General features: G+C 35.5%; 1 protein-coding gene across 2 annotated transcripts in view; it reads left to right on the forward strand.

The window, feature by feature from the left end:
- LOC106882885 (transmembrane protein 47) overlaps positions 1-22,295 on the forward strand; it is a 123,431-nt gene that overhangs the window by 5,605 nt on the left and 95,531 nt on the right. The gene's annotated exons all lie outside the window — the stretch shown is intronic.

A 22,295-nucleotide genomic window follows, 5' to 3' on the forward strand; every position in this document is an offset into this window, starting at 1 on the left:
ATATATATATATATATACATAGAGAGAGATAAGTATGCATATATATATATATATGCATGCTTATCTCTCATACATTTATATGTATATATATATATATATATATATATATATATATATATATATATATATATATATACATACATATAAATGTATGTATGTATGTATGTGTGTGTGTGTGTGTGTGTGTGTGTGTGTGTGTGTGTGTGTGTGTGTGTGTGTGTGTGTGTGTGTGTGTATTAACATTCCATGCTTGCATGTAATTATTATTTAGGAAGTCTGCACATAAATCCAGCATAGCTTTAAGCCGGGTAAATACAGATGTGGATCTGAAAGAAACCACTTAGAAATTAATCCAGGATAATAGATATTTAGCAATTACTGTATGTGGGATGTCTCACATTTTGCACGTAAACACATACATACCCAGAAGAAGACAGAAAGATAAGAGAGAGAGGGGGGACGGAGATAAAGAGAGAAACAGAAACGAAGACAAAGAAAGGAAAAGGGGAGAGAGTGAGAGCATCTGATAGATTGCCCTGTACTGTTTCTCTGCACACCGAGTTCAAATCAGGCCGGGGTCAACTTTGTTCTTCGTCCTTTCGAGTTACAGTATTATTAAATTAAGTTACACAGAGCAATTTAGCATCCTTTCGATGCCGTTATATAATACTGTGTAACTCCATCTTTTTCCTAGGGTAGCAAATGTTATTTTCTATTTGCTTACCCCAAGAAAGTATGAAAAATGGCTATTTCTTTCAAACTTTGCTTTTGTTACATAGAATCCCTCTCAATACATGACTATGATGCTTCCCCACTACTCCTGTTCACAAAAAGTCACAAAAGCAAAGTTTGAAGGAGATAGTACTCACTAACACTTACTGACCAGAAACAAATAAATAAATAAAATTTGTTACACAGTGTAATGAACCAATCCAGCACTGAGAGACTGACACTCGCTGTTTTGTTTCTGTCTGTCTGAGACCTGAGGAGAGATAGACTCTTCAAGGGTCTAAAGATGTTCAAGTCATGTCGTTTGTGACGACGGCACCGCTGCACCTCGATCGGAGTAACCGTGAAAAAATTTATATATATATACATACACACATATATTTATGTACATACATATATATATGTACATATATATGTGTACACACACACATACACACACACACACACAAATATATAAATAAATACATACATATATATATATATATATATATATATATATATATATTAGCTGACGTACCCGGTAATTTCCGGGAAAGCGGGGCTTATCCCTTGGGTCCGTTCTCATAATTGCTTCGCTAATCCAGTGACAACAATACAAAGTATGTAGCCCTTAAAACGGTTTTTGTGCATTTATTGAGAATACCAGAGTGCCTTCACAGGATCTTGTTTTTAGGAATTCCCAATAAGTTATGAATACCCAAATTGTGAAGTCAGTTATGTAATTACAGGAAATTAGTCACCCGATAGTAAGAATTCAAATAAAGTAGCCCCGAAAAAGGCTTTAATGGGTTCCCAGAGCATATAAAACTTAGGAGGAAATACTAATAAGGTATGTATACTAAAATCGTGAAGCATGTTACGTAATAACAGGCTAATCATATATGAGATAATAACAGTTCAAAGTAAATAACTCTGAAAAGAGCTTTTGTGTGTTCCTTAGACAACATTACCCTCAGCGGCGCTAGTGTTGATATAAATCACTAACTGAAATAAGTGGATCTATTGTTTAGGAAAATACTATTTATTTTTTTAAGGGTAGTACTGGATAAATTGCGAAAATAACTCTAACAATTCAAATACTAAGAAATAACCATACTCAATTTGATTTATACCAAATGATTTAGGAAAATGGCTATTAAAATGAACTGTATTAGGTATATTTATTAGGATCCCTTCCAAGTGCCGTATTATCGATTTTTCAACAATATGAGTATGCCATAAGATTTCCAGACATGATTTCTACTCACGTGTCAAGTTTCATCAAAATCGAAAAAACAATGTAGGAGGAGTTAGCTAACAACTTCACAAACACACACACAGACGAATTTCCCACATATGTAGTAGATATATCTATATATATACACACTTACACACACACACACACACACACATATATATATATATATATATATGTGTGTGTGTGTGTGTGTGTGTGTGTGTGTGTGTGTGTGTATGTACATATATATATATATATATATGTACATATATGTGCTTTAGTGGTTAGGGCATTCGGCTCGTAAACGTAAGGTCGTGAGCTCAATTCCCGGTGACGCGTTGTGTCCTTGAGCAAGACTCTTTATTTCACGTTGCTCTAGTCCACTCAGCTGGCAAAAATGAGTAGTACCTGTATCTGAAAGGGCCAGCCTTGTCACACTCTGTGTTACGCTGAATCTTCTTAAGAACTACGTTAAGGGTACACGTGTCTGTGCTCATCCACATTTACGTTAATTCCACGAGCAACTTGTTCCGTTGATCGCATCAGCTGGGACCCTCGTTGTCGTAACCGACGACGTGCTCCTATCTATATGTACATGTGTGTGTGGGGGGGTCTGTCTGTGTGTGTGTGTGGGGGGTCTGTCTGTGTGTGTGTGTGTGTGTGTGTGTAAGCAAATATAAATATCAGCAAAGTCATGCAGCGAATAGGCGGAAGAAAACTAATCACTTTCCTTGAGGAAAATTACTTTCTGACTGACACCCAACATAATTTCCGACCAGGAAGAAGCTGCCTGACTCAGCACTTGCAACACTACGACTGGATACTGAAACAGCTGCTCAACCACTGAAATGTGGATGGGATGTATCTCGACTTTGCAAAAGCGTTCGATAAAATGGAATGATATATCACCAGCATTCAAAGGATTACAATAATTCTTTCTGCTAAAAGCTAGTCGATTACATTGACCCCACTGCTCAACAGTACATATTTTATCAATCTCGGACTCAGAACGTGAAGACAGACGAAATGCCGCAAAGCATTTTGTCGGGCGTGCTAACGATTCTGCCAGTCTTTCAGAACATTATAATAATAAGAAACAAATGACATTAAAAGAACTAATAATCTAAAGATATTTGTATTTCCTCTGGTTTGTGTCTCATTCCACAGCAATAGTCAAAACACCAGTGCATATGTTGGCTCCCTTTTTGTGTTTTACAAAAACTCACAGCTGTGTTCTTCCTGTACGTAAGCGAGTATCTCTTGATCATATAATTGTTTTTGGCATTTTTCATTGGTACACTGCAGAGTCAGTAACATGTGAAACAGATGCGAGAGCATGTTTGAACTTCGTCTACCTGTAGTCTTGTATTTATTTATGTTTACAGAGAGAGAGAGAGAGAGGTGGGGGGAGGTTAGAGAGAAAGAGAGAGAGGGTATGGAATGTTCAGAATTATGTAGTCATACTATATATATGTATTTATACATCAATCGTTCTTGCCTCTCTTTCTGTATCTATCTATCTATCTATCTATCTATCTATCCACACACACACATCGTTTTTTTTTTTTTTTTACGGTAGAATTGTACATAGATAAAGCTATGAATAATTCTTATTAATTTTGGCCCAAGGTCAAAAATTTTGATGGGGAGAGGACAATCCGATTACAGTGATCCCTCAGCTAAAATGGCACTTAATTTATCGACCCCGAAAGTGGGATTAAAGGCAAAGCCGACCTCGGTGACATTTGAGTTCAGAACGCAAAGCATTGCTGCTTTGCATTTTGTCCGATGTACTAGCGATCCTTCCAGCTCGATGCCTTAGATAAGGCTATAAATAATAACATGTGGAATATTGGGAGGCCTTCGACATTTTACATCCAAGGGTTTTTATAATCCCAAAATTCCATTGGCTGTTATTTATAGCTTTATCTACATCGAGTTCCACCGTTAAGAAAAAAACAAACGATTTCATATCTAAGTTTCTAAATTCTCATATAGATGGATAGATAGATAGATAGATAGATAGATAGATAGATAGATAGATAGATAGATAGATTTATATACATGTGTGTTATGTATGGATAGACATACATACATACATACTCTCTCTCTCTCTTTCTTCCTCTCTTCCTTATCGATAGTGTTGTCATTGATTTTCGAGGAAACGTAAACTCAGTGTTCCAATTGTAACCATTCCTTGTTTTTCGTTGTACCAAGAAAAATGTTCTGGTGGGATTTGAGGGAAGGTGCGTAGCCTTAGGGTTACGACGCACGGTTCATAACCGCAAAATTGTGGGTTCAACACCCGGACCGGGTGGCACATTATGTCCTTGAGCAAGGTACTTCATTTCATGTTGCTCCAGTCTACTCATCAGTAAATATATTCTAATCGGTTATTGGTGCATCTCTGTCTGTCTCTTCCTGTCTCTTCTCCCCCACCCCGTTTCTCTCTCTCTCTCTCTCTCTCTTTCTCTCTCTCATCAGCTGACATCCTGTATGTTGTTCCTCTTAAGCGGAGGATCAGAGAGACTAAAAAGTGCCTTTGTCTGAGCTCGCATACACATTCTTTTCTACTATAGGCACAAGGCCCGAAACTTTTGGAGAGGGGGTTGCCAGTCGATTAGATCGACCCCAGTACACAAATGGTAGTTAATTTATTGACCCCGGAAAGATGAAAGGCAAAGTTGACCTCGGCGGAATTTGAACTCAGAACTTTAAGATAGTCGAAATACCCGCTGAGCGTTTCGCCCGGCGTGCTAACGTTTCTTATTTCTTTATTGCCCACAAGGGGCTAAACATAGAGGGGACAAACAAGGACAGACAAAGGGATTAAGTTGATTACATTGGCCCCAGTGCGTAACTGGTACTTAATTTATCGTCCCCGAAAGGATGAAAGGTAAAGTCGACCTCGGCGAAATTTGAAGATAGTGCTCCAGCATGACGGCAGTCTAATGACAAAAGACAAAAATGTTTCAGATGATGTAGATTACGATTATGTCGAAATTTGATGTAAAAAAAATTGAGGGTGGGGTTGGATAATTCAGACACCTCGACTTTGTTTCCTCATATGTTTTGATGAGATGTGTGACTTATACACCTAACACATTTTTAATTTTTTTTATTTTTGCATCTGAGTTGTATTCAGAACTTTATCTTTTAATTTTAACTTGTTTCAGTCGTTTGACTGTGACCATGCTGGGGCACCGCCTTGAAGGGTTTTTAGTCGAACAAATCGTCCCACAACTTATTTTTAAAGCCTGGCATTTATTTAACAGGTCATCTCTTTTGCCGAACCGCTTAGTTACGGGGACGTAAACACACCAACACCGGTTGTCAAGCGGTAGTGGGGGACAAACACAAACACACACACAGTTGTATATATATATATATATATATATATATATATATATATATATATATATATGACGGGCTTCTATCAGTTTCCATCCATCAAATCCACTCACAAGGCTTTGGTCGACCCAAGGCTATAGTAGAAAACACATGCCCAAGGTGCCACGCGGGGGTGGGACTGAACCCGGAAGCATGTGGTTGAGAAGCAAGCTTCTTATCACACAGCCACGCCAGCGTTTTTTGAAAATTTTATTTAGAAATATTCATTTTTCAGATAGCAACCGATTCTCGCTTGCGAGTGACGGGTGGGTGTATTTATAGCACTTGAAGGAGATTTGGCTGGGATATCTAGCACGTTAAGCGATCACTAAGAGACATGCCGAGTAGTTCGTCACTGTTGTCATTATTTCTGCTGCAGTTTTTGTTCTTCCTTCTAAAAATACAGTCTTCTTTACAGAAACACTCTTCTACCATGTTATGTCATGCCTGTATTCATTTGAATGACGTTCGAAAGTCGAACATCTTCTCCATTACTAAAGAAACAGGAAAAAAAAATTGTATAAGACATGACGGCAAGAGATTAGGTTTAACAAAAAGTGTATATATATAATGAGATTGTATAAATCGTTCGCTACTTACTACTTCAATCTAATTTTTTCTTTTGCCATTTATTTATTTATCTATTTATTTTCTAAGCAATTAAACTTAGTCTGTCGCATTCATTTAGTTCTAAAATCGGTTTTCATTCACCAAAACAGCTAGCTGCTGGATTGTATTAAAAAAAGGAGAATGGTGGATTATAAACAATTTATATATATATATATATATATATATATTGTAAACAGTATTCTCGTCATTTACACACACACACACACATATATTAAATAATAATAATAGTTTCAAATTTTAACACAAAACCAGTAATTTCATCCTTTCGGGGAACCATATAGTTGGGAAGCAAGCTTCTTACCACGTAGCCATACTTGAACTTTTTATCAGTAAAATGATGACAAATTTATAAAGACAAAAGTTATGAATTTACAAGTTAATGATTTCCTTGTGATTGATCAGATCTCTTTTTATTTTAATAGCCATTATTAGTTTTATCATGTATAATATAATTACTACCTTATGTTATCACACTGCTCCCCTCATCACCTCCTAAAGCCTAGTGCCCTCTTCGACATGCCCAGCGCCCCTTTGCGGGAGGTAACGCCCCCGTTGAGAACTTCTGATGTTGAGGCATCTCACGTAGAGTATTCATCGATACTGTGTTTGTTATGTTATGTAATAAAAGTAAAGAAAAAAATATTTCCAAGCCTAAAACAGAATAACTCTTGTCAATGTACTCTCTCCTGTAGACAGTAACAAGAATATCAAAGTTGCAAATTGCCAGAAAACCTACTTTCGTCTTCTAAAACCAAACTGGTAGGCGCACGCGCGCGCAAACACACACACACACACACACACACACACACACACACACACACACACACTTGTGTTATATATACATGTGTGTGTGTGTGTGTATAAAGAAATAACATTTTGTTATTTAGGTATGAAAATGTTACACAAATCGAGTGGAAAAGATACAATGCGATGCCAACAGCAACAGAATTCAATCAGAACATCGGAAAAAAAATCCTTTCCTGAGTTTGTTCCGGCTCTATAAGTTCTGGTTTCAAATCCCGCTGAGGTAAACTTTACCATTCATTCTTTCCTGGTCGATAGATTAGCGTCCGCCAGGTGATGAGATCAATTTAATTGACTAACTCGTCACTTGAAAAATCCTGGCCTTGTGCTGGAATTAGAAACTGTTATTATGAAGGGCAGGATCTGGCAGAAACATTAGCACGGCGGGGAAAATGCTTAGCGGTAATTCTTCCGGCTTTTTACGTTCCGAGTTCAAATTCCATCGAAGTCAGTTTTGCCTTTCGTCTTTTCCGGGTCGATAAAATTAATATCAATTGAGCATTGTCATCGACATAATAGATTCCCCTCTGCCCCCCCACCCCAAAAAATTTGCTGGTCTCATGTCAAAATTAGAAAGAATTATTAATACGGTGGCGGGTTAACAAAATCGTTACAGCGTCGGAAAAATTCTCTTGTAGTACTCGTTCCGACTCGTTACATTCTGAATTAAAACCCCACCGGGGTTAACTCTGCCATTCATCCATCTGGGGTCGTAAAAATAAAGTGTCAGTCAAGTACTGAGGTTTATGGAACCGACTAATGACCCGTCCCTTTGAAATTGCTAACCTTGTGCTTAAATTAAAAAAACAATAGGCCACAGGGCTGGCACAATGGTTTGAGCGCCTGAAAAATACCTTGCGACATTTGTTCCGGCTCTTTACATTTTGAGTTCAAATCGCACCGGCGTTAAGTTTGCCTTGCAGTAGCAGTCAAGCCCAGGAGTCAGCGATATAAAATAACCTACCCGCCTCAAATTACTGGCTTTGTACCGGAATCAGAAACCGTTACTAATTATCATATTCATCTCTGTCTCCTCCACAATCACCTCCATCCATTCAGGGCGGTATTTGGACTCAGAATGTTCATAGTCAAGAGAAATAACGCAAAATGTTTTTTTTCCAACACTGGCAGTTTTGTCCGGTCTTTGAATTAGGCAGGGATATGACGAGTACATCAACCCTAGTACCACAACTAATACTCCTTTCTATTGTAGGCACATGGCCTCAAACTTTGTGGGAGGGAGCTAGTGCATTACATTGACTTCAATGCTCAACTGGTACTTACTTCATTGATCCTGAAAGGACGAAAGGCGAAGTCAACCTCAGCGGAATTTGAATTTAGAACATAAAGACTGACGGAATATCGCTTACAACTCACAGTCTATGTTGGCACTCCGTCGCTTACGACGTCGAGGATTCCAATTGATCCGATCAACGGAACAGCCTGCTCGTGAAATTAACGTGCAAGTGGCAGAGCACTCCACAGACACGTGTACCCATAACGTAGTTCTCGGGGATATTCAGCGTGACACAGTGTGACAAGGCTGACCCTTTGAATTACAGGCACAACAGAAACAGGAAGTAAGAGTGAGAGAAAGCTGTGGTGAAAGAGTACAGCAGGGTTCACCACCATCCCTTGCCGGAGCCTCGTGGAGCTTTAGTTGTTTTCGCTCAATAAACACTCACAACGCCCGGTCTGGGAATCGAAACCGCGATCCTATGACCGCGAGTCCGCTGCCCTAACCACTGGGCCATTGCGCTTCCACTCACAGCCTATAGACTGCGTGCTAACGATTCTTATTTCTTTATTGCCCACAAGGGGGCTAAACATAGAGGGGACAAACAAGGACAGACAAAGGGATTACATCGAACCCCAGTGCGTAACTGGTACTTAATTTATCGACCCTGAAAGGATGAAAGGTAAAGTTGACCTCAGCGGAATTTGAACTCAGAACGTAACGACAGACGAAATACCGCTAAGTATTTCGTCCAGCGTGCTAACGATTCCGCCAGCTCGTCGCCTTCGTATCACCACTCATAATAACAGTGTCTTTAATTTTCTTGTATTTTTTTTTTTTTTTAATAATAATAGAGATATTGGATTTTACGGACAAAGCTGTTAAAAACAAAGTCAGATGGAAGTGAATTATTATAAAGAAAATTAGGAAAAAAATGGGTATTAACTCAGATCTATACATCAGGGAATAAATAATGAAATATATTTTGTCGTAATAATGATAGATGGTGCTTTTGATCTTTGTCTTAAACCGGTTTCTAACGATAATAAAATAGCTATTTTAAACCATTCTCAATTACAAATAATGTTACTATGGTGATAAGAAAATATAATTGAAAAAAAAAAATTAAGGAAAAAAAAGTAAGTGTACACGTTACAAAACAACTGGATTTAACTCTTCTATTGAGAGTAATGAAAGAAAGAAAAGGATAGGAAAATGAGCATTAACTCTGTTTTGCGCAGTTGTGTGTGTGTGTGCGCGCGCGCGCGTGTGTGTAACTTTTCCATCTTGGATTCTGTTTATAACGTGTATAATTTAATTTAATGCTTATATTAGAAAGTCTTAACCGTTCTACTTTATCATAGGCAAATAACATTATTACGGTGTTGATCTTTTCCAAATTATAGCAATATTGTGAACTTCAAACGTGGAAGCTAAATTAAATAATGAATACGTAAATATTCTTATATGTATGTATGTATGTATGTATGCATATATATAACGACACTTTAGAGACTGAATACTATAAATTCATTTATTGATTCTTGAAGGAATTGAACACACATATTGTATCTTACGTTGGACATATGGTATTGTTCCTGTGATTTTCCACCCTTATGTATCCATTTTTACTATAAGATATATATATATATATATATATGTATAAAAGAAGTTTGAAAATGCCAATATATAAAAAATGAATTTTAATTTATAATTTTGTCAGAGATATTTAACATGTTTCGGTTCTTGAAAAAACGAACCTTATCAAAAATACATATTTAAAAAAATGTGTAATTAAAAGAAAAGTTCATAATTGTTCCTTACTGGTGTCAACATAGTCCACGTTTTTTGTATGGGTACATTACGGCTGTCTAGTGCGTTGACTTGAATCGTTGGTTGTAGTAGTAGTAGTGACCCTGTTGGTAATGGTAAATATATATATATGCATATGTATATATATTTATATATGAGAGAGAAATGGATAGGTGGAAAGATTGGTTGATAGATAGGTAGATTGATAGAAAATTGATGCATAAGCATAAAAAAATACATCCACGTTAATCAAGAGCTCGATTTGTAACACATCATTTAACTCCAATATGTTATTACAATGCAGTAAATATAAATAGAACCAAGTTGCATATATACGCATGATTGACTTGAAGTGAAATTTTAGAGCAACATTAAAAATATAAAGCAGAAAAGCAGATTTCACATAAAGACTATTTGTGCTCGACAGTTGTTTCACTAGCAATAAACATCATTAATTCCGTGATTCCGTAATACTCCCGATGAGTTAATAATTCCACAACGCTCTCAATGATTTTGGTAAACATTGCTTTTAAATCAATTTACTGTGATTTAATTAATTGCATATCATAATTAAATAATTATGAAACTAGGTTTATGAAATTATGTTTATTGCTAATGAAACAGCTGTTCAGCACAATTAAATTGAAACTTACGCTTCTCAGTTTTGTTCGTGTGTGTGTGTGTGTGTGTGTGTGTGTGTGTGTGTGTGTGTGTGTGTGTGTGTGTGTGTGTGTGTGTGTGCGTGAGTACGTATGTGTGTGTGTATGTATGTATATATGTATGTATGTAGAGATAGATAGATAGATAGATAGATAGATATAGATAAATTGCTGTTTGTACCGGTACTGAAATGTACCAGTAAGTTCCAATTGATTTGCGTTTTCAGAATATAACTTTGTTGTTGTATCGTGGGAGGGTCATTTTGTCAAAAAAAAAAAAAAAAAATCACCCGCCGAGTTCCTATTTAATTTCTTCTTCATCGTCGTCGATAAATTAAGTACCAGTGAAACACTGGGGTCAATGTAATCGATTAGTCCCCTCACCCAAAATTTCAGGCCTTGTGCCTATAGTAGAAAGGATTATTGTTATTATTATTATTGTGAGAGAGAGAGAGCAGTGCATGCCATCAAAGTAACACTGGGGTAAAATATACAAAGCCCAGTATACCCATCATGGATACTTGCCTGATAAGGGTACACCAAGCACATACATCACAACCATATGTGCGTGACAAGGTGATCTCATATCAAGATAAACAGTGCATGACCTTGCGGGTGGGGCCCAGTTAGAATTTTCTTCAGGTTGAGTATCTCATCCCGCTCAAAAGGTCCCTGAGTAAGGGTTGTTTAAGGATGTTGAATGAAACACACATGTTTCCAGAGGTGTATTATCCAAACTCCAGAGAATTCCTCTCAACGCATGTCTATGATGCTCCCCTACTATTTCTACTTGTGATCAGAGATGCACATATCATCAGCCACTAAGGGACGTGCTCAATTGGTTACGGTCAAACGACTGACAAGCAGATCTGTAGTATTGAGTAGAACATTATTATTATTATTATTATTATTATTATTATTATTATTATTATTATTATTATTATTATTATTATTATTAAATAGGCACCAGTTGGGTACTAAGATTAATGTAATCGCCTAGAACCCTCCCAAAATTTTCAGGCATTGAGCCTATATTAGAAAGGATTATTATTATTATTATCATTATTATTATTATTATTATTATTATTATTATTATTATTATTATTATTATTACTATTATTATTAATCAGCTAATTGAGCAATTAACCAATTAACTAACAGATTGCATAGTTAATCTTTCAACTATTCAATCAGTTGGTTTGTCTGAATCCTTTAGTCGCTATTCGCAACCTCATTCATAACATACTCTGATTACTCTACATTTGTCTTGTTATTTCCAAGCTTCTGTTAGAATATTTCTCCGTTTTTGGGTGGTGGAACGTGTGTGTGTCAATGCGTGCGTGAGTGTATGTGAATGTGAGTGTTTGGTAGTGTGTGAGAGACGAATATGTAGTTGTTTTAGTTCGTTATAAATATAAATTTATCTATGTATGTATCTGTCTGTCTATATGAGTGTATGTATATATATATATATATATATATATATATATATATATATATATATATATATATATATATATATATATATATATATATATATATATATATATACATATATATATATATATATATATATATATATATATATATATATATATATATATACACATATATATACGTACATACATGAATATATATATATATTCTCATTAGTGAGTGTATGTGTGCGCATATATGTGTGCGTTTGTATGTAGATATATGTGTACGTACACACACACGCGCGCAATCATATATACACATACAAGTATATGTTTGTGCATGAGTGAGTGTATGTGTGTGCGTGTATATTTACATGTGTGTGTGTGTGTGTGTGTGTGTGTGTGTGTGCGTACGCGTGCGCGCGTTTGTGTGCATGAGTGCGTCTGTGTCCGTGCATGCGTAATTTCGCTCGTAAGAACAAAGCTTACATAGTCAGTATAAAGTATCCAATTCTTCATGAAGTAGAGCCTGTTATATATCATATTTGCTGCATAAGAGGCACTCATATTTTACAAGTACAGTTTGTAGAGAAAACCAACAAATTTACTACGTTTTATCATATACTTATTGAAAGATATTTTAAAGTGGTTTCATGGAGGAAAATGTCTGACTGTGCTTATGAATACAATACTGGAAGAAATTATGAAATCATAAATTTATCATAAATATGCTAAATTGTACGAGTGCCATATTTAAGCTTTATCCTAGTACAGCTGTTTATATTTTAGTCTAGGAAATTGCAAAACAGAATGTAAAACTCATATTTTTCGCTGCAACATTTTGTGTTACTGCGATCGGCAGTCAAGGTGACTCGCTACTGCTATGGTTTTGTTGTCATCCACCTTTTCAAAAGAAGTGATAAGCGGATGAAAGTTTAACATGCTTTTAATTTTTCTAGCAGAATTTTCATCTAGATAATTTTTCAAATGCTTCTTAAAGGGAATACAGTCATTAAAAAATAATACATGATGCATGTCAGATGTGGGTTATATATGCTGGCAAAGGTGGAATAATTAGATGATGTGACCTCTCCACAATACCACCGGCGTGCCATAAGCAATTTGTGTTGACAGACTGTGATACTTTGGCATGTTTTCAATACTTTTTTGCTAGTAACAATTAGCCTACAGCGTGAAGGCACGTGGCTAAGTGATTAGGGGTATTCGGTTCGCGATCATGAGTTCGATTCCCAGCGGTACATTGTGTCCTTGAACAAGACACTTTACTTCACGTTGCACAAGTCCTTTCAGCTGGCAAAAATGAGTTGTACCTGTAATTCAAAATGTCGCATTTTGTGTTACACTGAATCTCCCTGAGAACTATGTTAAAGGTACGCGAATCTGAGGAGTGCTCAGCCACTTGCACGTTAGCTTCACGAGTAGGCTGTTCTGTTGATCTGATGGACTGGAGTCTTTGTCATCGTAACCGCGTAACTGACGGAGTGCCACTGCCAGAGTCAGACGACAACATTTATTAGAGTAGCGCAAATTTTTGATACATTTAAAAATTAAAAAAAAGAGCGCCCTATTCACCGGAAAATACAGTACCTTATTTGCGACAAGTTTCCAGTTAAAAATCGGTTCTATAGATTCACTCAAAAGGGAAACAGGGTTAACTTTGTACACTAGTCACCAAATAAGGTATATATGTATTTGTGTGTGTGTGTGTAATATGTGTGTATGTGTGTGTGTGTGTGTAATATATGTGTATGTGTGTGTGTGCATGATAAATAACATATGTCTGCGTGTTCTTTTTTTGTGCGTGTATGGGTGTGTGTAATATACGTGTGTGCATGTGTGCGTGTAATATATAACGTATATGTGAGAGTGTCTGTGTGTGCGTGTGCGCGCACATATCTAATAGAGTTACAGATATTACTCGTATGTTAAATAAACATGCTTCTAGTTATGCTGTGAAAACAGAGACCGTGCTTAAACCAGGCTAACCAGCAACCAGGAAAACAAATTGTATCGACTAGTTTAGTTTCCGCTTCTGTAAAATCTTCTTCAGGACTCCAGCACTTTTATTTACTTACTGACAAAACGCACCGGACTAGACCCGGTCTAAATTCCATAATTCAGCAATACAGCTACGCACATTGATTAACAAGAGTATCCAACACCGTAATTTTGCGATTAAAATTACAAATTTAATCCATGATCTTTATCTTTTGTTAATGAGAGACCTGTAGTTTAACAGCGTTGCCTATTTTTGTATCAAGGCCATATGTTCATTAAACATATGGATATAAGTATGCTATTCAACGTTATTTTAGGTGAATGTAGGTTATGAAGCTAAATAGGTGAGTGAACACCGTACATGATTAACAATCCCTGAGTAGAACAATTTCGTTATGATTTCTAGGCAAGATTCTATTTTTTAGTACGTCTACTAAGTTTCCAGCTCTTGAACTGTCGCATATATTTAACCGATTTACTGGCAAAGAAATTCATGGAAAATATAAACTATTAGAGGACACCTCGTGAAGACGTCTACTGAGTCTATTTCTTTCATTAAGCGTGGAATGCACAACTATGTGCGTGTGCGTGTGCTTGTTTGTATATATATATATATATATATATATATATATATATATATATATATAAATTTGACATGGGCGATTCTTTCTTGTCTTGAGATTCACAGTCGAACAGCTGGGTGGAATTGCGCGAAAAATTACACATGATCCGGACTTAGTATTTTTTCATAGCTTTATGGTTACCGAGATAATCTACTATAATAATACTCTTGTGTGTATGAATGAGAAACAATACACAATGCTTCAAGCGAACTACAATACTCTCTTATATATATATATATATATATATATATATATATATATATATATATTTAATTAAAGACATACCAGCGAAAACCACGAGTTTCCCATTGTTATTATATCCCTTTTCTTCTCATATATATATATATATATATATATATATATATATATATATATATATATATATATATATATATATATATATATATATATATACATATATATATATAGGCGTTGCTCTAACATGGCTGCAGTCCAGTGATCGAAACAAATAAAAGAAAAGTAAACGGCATGTAGCTATGCACATGCGCGCGCGCGCGTGTTTGGACGGGTGTATATTTGTATATTCTCGTAAATAAAGATTCAGCAGAATCTTTAGAAAAGATTACAATCACACCCAGTCTGAACGAACGAGAAACAGATGTTGCTAAATATATTCGATTTTCATCAACAGCTCCTTTTCACTCTCTTGGTTTTTCGCTCTCGAAACATTTTTTCGCTAATAGTACACTGACTGTCTGAATATCCTCCAATGACAAAAGGAAAGAAGTTCAGGTACGCGATACATTTGATCCGGTGTTAAGTTTTTCGTTACTTCTAATTGTCCAAATTCATCTATGAATTTTGTTGCAGCTTCTATGACTGCACTAGGCTTTTAGCCGTACACCGTGTTATGAAATTTCATTTCTACCTTTAAACTTGTAAAACCATCCTTGCAACTATCAAGTATCATAGTGTAGCTTCAGTTCTCTATGACAAATTTTGGTCTGCTCACTAAGCATCTCACCAGAAATGCTTACACCTTTATTACGTCAGAACTTAAATAACGCCACATTAGAAACCTATACCGACTAATTAAACACTTCTGTTTCCTTTCAAAATTTAATATTTCGTGTAAGTGTTCTAGTTTCCATTTTCATTAAAGAAATCATTAAAATACGGATCAAACTTAAAAGTAAGTGCTACAGTTGCAATGTGTTAGATAACTTATAAGGAACTGAATAAAACTTTCGGGCGTTAATTCTATATTATTTTCACTTGCTCAACTATATGTGTCTTAGAACTGGTTGACCAATTAATTTTATAAATGAAAGATCTATAACAAACAGTAATGGGATCAAGACAACTGCCTGATCTACTGCGTTCTTAAATTTTGGCTGTTTTGAAAGAATACCGTTTCTTGCAACGATTTGATTTCTCAACCTTAAAATGTCTTGCAGTCAGTACCGCGTCAAGGCTTGGGCATACAAGGCAGTTTCCTGCGGGCCATATGAGTCTACGGGTTCCAGATTTGATCAACGTAAGCTGTAGTTTATTGTTTATAAATAAATTCTATAAAGCCCACTGCATTGATTTGCCCAGGACAGTCAACTACGACGTCCCAGCTTAGAATTATTTTCTTCGTTCTCTAGTTTCGCTGAAATAACACAATTTGAGGTATTTAACTGAGCTGCCGTTTTGTCATCTAGTTGTAATGCGCAACATCTGTGGCTGACAGGTTCTTACCAGGTCGTAAACCCGGATGAACATTACTTAGTAAGTCTTTATTCTCTATTAATGTAATACAGGGGTGCAGTAATAAAAAAAAAACACTTCTACATTTTACAGGTTTACAAATGTTTCAACGGCAGGGGAAACCTTGATAGAAAATAAAAAGAGGAAACATTAGCTGCATCAAGACACTATTACTACCTCTCTAACTCCACTTGCTAATATGCAGTAAAACAAGAGTTGGAGGGTTTTCTGCCGCACTCTGTATTTCTTAGCAAGCCATTATTTACTGCTTATGTAATTAGTTTTCTCCGATAATTTATTCAGTGACGTTTCATATGGAACTGTAATTTTTAGCATTATATCTTGATTCTTTGTGTATTGATAGGACCTATTTTGCCCACTTTTAGGAATTTGGAAAGCTCACTACATCCAGGACAGTTCTATAGACAAATTTGGTGCTTTTCGAGCAGACCCGTCTTTATATCTTTAGAAGAACACTTGAGAAGCCATCAGAGCATGTTGCCAAGTCCACATGTATTTACCCACATCAAATGTTGTTTGGTTTTATAGGATTTAATTTATAGTTCCTTATTTCCTTTACAGACTTGAAGTGCTGAAGAGCTATTCTGACTCATTCTATTTTATACTGTGGCTATGCGTGTAGCTAGTTGGTTATGCGCGAGAGGCTGCGAATAATTGAGACAAAAACATCATTCCAGCATTGAATATAATTTTATTTACGCCGCAACAAGTCATACTGAGGTTGGTCACGAATTGCAACAATCTTCATAAAGAGCCAACACGACTGTGAGAAAATATTGCAACATATTTGGTTAGCTGGATATAAAAGCTTAGCACTGACGCTGGATTAAACACAGGAATGTACATACGCAACTCTTCATATCTGCAATCATATAATACATATCAGGGTGAGCATGTTGTCGTTAACACAACTATGTAAACAGTAAAGGAGTATATGTATCGGACCGAACCACAACTTAGCACACACAGGAGCATGGCGAAAGTGAAGACGACATTCCGCCGGACATCTACAACGCTCTGCAAATTGGCGCTTAACACAGAGTTTATTTATAGGCTTATTACTGAGAACAATCTAGAATGGTCTGGAAAAAAAAAGGAACCTATCATGTGAAGATTGACCGCCGACTGGCTGATAACTTGGCCTCAAACGTGAACAGGGTTGAGTGATGTCGTGGCTTGAAATCCGTAATATGGCTACTCGGGTTCAAGTCTCACTACAATACCATAAAAGTAATGATGGCACTGTTAATTACACTTCATATATAAAATGCATCGTTAATCACTGAAATCAAGATTAAAGTTAGGAGTTCATAAAATACTTAATATGGTGTTAGGTTACAAAGTTTTTCTCTAACCCGTTTTTATATCAACAATAAAAAATGCAGAAATATGGTAAAGCTTTATTATTTTTTTTAAATATTTCTTTTATCATATAACAATATACAAATATTTTATATAAAATGAGATAATTCTTTCAAATTTTGGCAATAGGTCAGTAATTTTACATCGAGTTCAATATTTGTTTGGTACTTATTTTATCGGCCCCGAAAGGATGAAAACTCAAGATGACCTCAGAGGAATTTGAGCTCAGCACGTAAAGAGACAAATTCTGTCAGTTCTCCGGCTTAAGAAAAATGTAATAATAAACTAATATATATTAAATTACAGTAGAGCAGCGAGTTGGCAGAAACGTTAGCATGCATTTTGTCCATCTTTATGTTCTAGGTTCAAATTCCGCCGAGAGTAACTTTGTCTTTCATTTTATTTGGGTCGATAAAAAAAAAAACAATCAAGAACTGGTGTTGATGTAATCGACTTACCCCATCTCCCAAAATTACTGTCCTTTTGCCAAAACGTGAAACTAGTGTATTAGATTGCAGTTGATTTTCTTCTCTTGTTGCAAGTATACAACACATATACGGTTTAATAAGGGTTTTAATATATTTTGGATTCAAGTCGGCGATCTGGCAGAAACGGTAACACACCGAACGAACTGCTTAGCGGTATTTCGTGTCTTTACGTTCTGAGTTCAAATTCCGCCGTGGTCAGCTTTGCCTTTCATCCTTTCGGAGTCGATAAATTAAGTACCAGTTGTGTACTGCGGTCGATCTAATCAACTGCTCCTCTTCCCTCAAAATTTCGGACGTTGTTCCTAGAGTAGAAAAGAATATATTTTGGACTCAAAATCGAGAGGCGTATTATACTTGATCTTTTTTACTATTCATCTAGCTTCTTTTTCTTTTCTTTTTTTTCAGTGAGGCGAGGGGCTTCAGTCAGTGAATTTCTTCCTTCAATCAATGGCCCTATTTTATAAATATACTAAATGTTTCTTTGGTAAATATGAAGAAAACTTTTAGTTACAGTTTCTTTCAACTCCGGTTTCCATTGCTGCTCTCTTATTTGGGTTAGCGCATTTAATTTTCCGTTTGTTTTTTAAAGAGACATTCTGCTTTCTCTCTCTCTTTCTCTCTCTCCCCTCTCTTTTCTCCCTCTCTTTTCTCTCTCTCTTTCCTCGTTCGTTCTATCAATGGCTATTGCCCATTCAATTTTCTATCCATAATGCATCATAAGTGTGGAGGCGCAATGGCCCAATGGTTAGGGCAGCGGACTCGCGGTCATAGGATCGCGGTTTCGATTCCTAGACCGGGCGCTGTGAGTGTTTATTGAGCGAAAACACCTAAAGCTCTACGAGGCTCCGCCAGAGGATGGTGGCGAACCCTGCTGTACTCTTTCACCACAGCTTTCTCTCACTCTTACTTCCTGTTTCTGTTGTGTCTGTAATTCAAAGGGTCAGCCTTGTCACACTGTGTCACGCTGAATATCCCCGAGAACTACATTAAGGGTACACGTGTCTGTGGAGTGCTCAGCCACTTGCCCGTTAATTTCACGAGCAGGCTGTTCCGTTGATCGGATCAACTGGAACCCTCGATGTCGTAAGCGACGGAGTGCCAACAACAACAGCATCATAAGTATAATATAGAACCATTCCAAATACTTGACCTGTGTATTTTAATCGACCTTTAAGATAATGAAAAGCAAAGTAGATCCAGTGAGATTTGAACGAATAAGGTAAAGAACCTTAATTAAATATTACAGACATTTTGTCCTAGGCTTAACCGCTTCTGGTAAATCAACCGTTTGAATCTTTTGTTTTTCGTCTCATATCACTTATTCTGTCTTTAGAATAATAATATTTCTGTGAATTTAAGTATAATTAATGCAAATAATTTGCATTCATTAACACACATAGCATCAATTTCATGTCATCGATTTGCATAAGGAGAAGCTTGGGGCAATTTAACTTGCAGATCGCTTTTTTTATTGATTTATAATCAGTCGTATGGAGATCCAGATCCAGATCCCATAGAGCTGGAAATGCTTTTTTATGAGACGCCGAATTCCAGTTTTCTTTCTTTCTTTCTTCCTTCCTTCCTTCCTTCCTTCCTTCCTTTATTTATTTATTTATTTATTTATTCATTTATTCTTTTACTCTTTTACTCGTTTCAGCCATGCATCTGTGGTCATTCTTTTCTTTCATTATTTCTTTCTTTATCTTGCCTTGTATTGATCATTCTACGATGTTATGGCCAGGGAAGATTGTAAATATCGTGGTAGGCGATTTTTTATTGCATACGTACTAACTTATGTATGTAGACTCACACACACACACACACACATACAGAGTCAGAGGCACACACATACATACAAATACATACACACATATGTATATACATATGTATTTACGTGTTGAAATGTTTATATATATATATATATATATATATATATATATATATATATATATATATATAGAGAGAGAGAGAGAGAGAGAGAGAGAGAGAGAGACAGACAGACAGACAGACAGAGACAGACAGACAGACAGAGACAGAGAGAGAGAAATAGATAGATAGAGATCTAAGTGAATTACATGTTTACGTCATCAGATACATATACATATACACGCACATGTGTGTGAGCGTGTGTGTGCATGTGTTTTTGCATGTATGTATATATATCAGATGATATAAAACACTGACGCTCTCATGGTCATTTTCTGGCTGTAAATCTGTAAAAACATAAACCACCCACTAAACATAGGGCAGTTCAAAAACCAACACTAACACACATCTTGAAGATAGGGCTGAGATAGCTTGGAAACAATAATAGAAATGTTTTAGAAAATCTATAGAAACGCACATATATATATATATATACATGTGTGAAAGAGAGAGAGAGAGAGAGAGACAAACAGACAGACAGAGAGAGCTTCCACACAGTTTCCCTCTACTAAATTCACAAGACATTGCTCGGTCCGATGATATAGTAGAAGACACCTGCTCAAGGTGTCATGCTGCAATACTGAACCTGAAACAACTTGTTTGCGAAGCAATCTTTTTAAGCACACAACCATGCCTGCGTCTATAGTTACACACACACACACACACACACACACACACACACACACACACACACACACACACACACTGTATGTGTATGTATTATTACTTTTCCAGTACTTCAAATTTCATGCTAAATAAAGTATTTATCAGGTGGGTATGATTCAAGCGGAGGTTTTTCTCTCTAACGACGGTTTCCTTTGAAGTTGTCGTTATCTGTGACAGTAAGCTGTTGATTTTCGTTGAGGCATAAACATAGTTAAATGTTGGTAGAGAAAGATGTCGAATAGCAGGCTATTGTGCTTACACACTGGTATATGCACACATGTACTACACACGTACATCTGTACATCCAAATTCAGGCAGACATCTACATTTAAACGTAAAAACACACAATTATACTTACATACAACTATCGGTGCTATTTTGGTATGCGATCGAACCGGTTAATCGAAAGAACATCCGCTAGAAAAGTAAAAAGTAGATAATTAAAATTTTTAAACATTTTATACATTTTATTATTAAAAAGAAATTAGAATGAAGCAAATTTGAAACAAGTTTACTCATTTTATCGTTAATACATTTATCGTTAATGCCAAAGTAGCACCTATCTATCTATCTACCTATCTATCTGCCTGCATGTTTGTCTGTATATATATATATATATATATATATATATATATATATATATATATATATATATGTGTGTGTGTGTGTGTGTGTGTGTGTGTGTGTGTGTGTGTATTCTTTTATTCTTCTACTTGTTTCAGTCATTTGACTGCGGCCATGCTGGGGCACTACCTTGAGGGGGTTTTAGTCGAACAAATGGACCCCAGGGCTTATCTTTTAAGCCTAGTACTTATTCTATCAATCTTTTCTGTCGAACCGCTAAGTTACGGGGGCGCAAACAGACCAGCACCGGTTGTCAAGAGGTGATAGGGGGACAAACACACACACAGACACATATATATATATATATATATACATACATACGACGGGCTTCTTTCAGTTTCCGTCTACCAATTCCACTCACAAAGCTTCGGTCGGCCCAAGGTTAAGGTAGAAGACACTTGCCCAAAAGGCCACGCAGTGGAACTGAACCCGGAAACCATGTGGTTGGGAAGCAAAATTCTTACCACACAGCCACGCCTGATTGATATATATATATATATATATATATATATATATATATATATATATATATATATATATATATATATATATATATATATATATATATATATATATATATATATATATATATATATATATATATATATTATATATATATATATATATATATATATATATATATATATATATATATATATATATATATATATATATATATATATATATATATATATATATATATATATATATATATATATATATATATATATATATATATATATATATATATATATATATATATATATATATATATATATATATATATATATATATATATATATATATATATATATATATATATATATATATATATATATATATATATATATATATATATATATATATATATATATATATATATATATATATATATATATATATATATATATATATATATATATATATATATATATATATATATATATATATATATATA

The sequence above is a fragment of the Octopus bimaculoides genome, chromosome 9, assembly GCF_046866305.1.
Source record: "Octopus bimaculoides isolate indiv1 chromosome 9, ASM4686630v1, whole genome shotgun sequence".
Taxonomy (NCBI): Eukaryota; Metazoa; Mollusca; class Cephalopoda; order Octopoda; family Octopodidae; genus Octopus; species Octopus bimaculoides.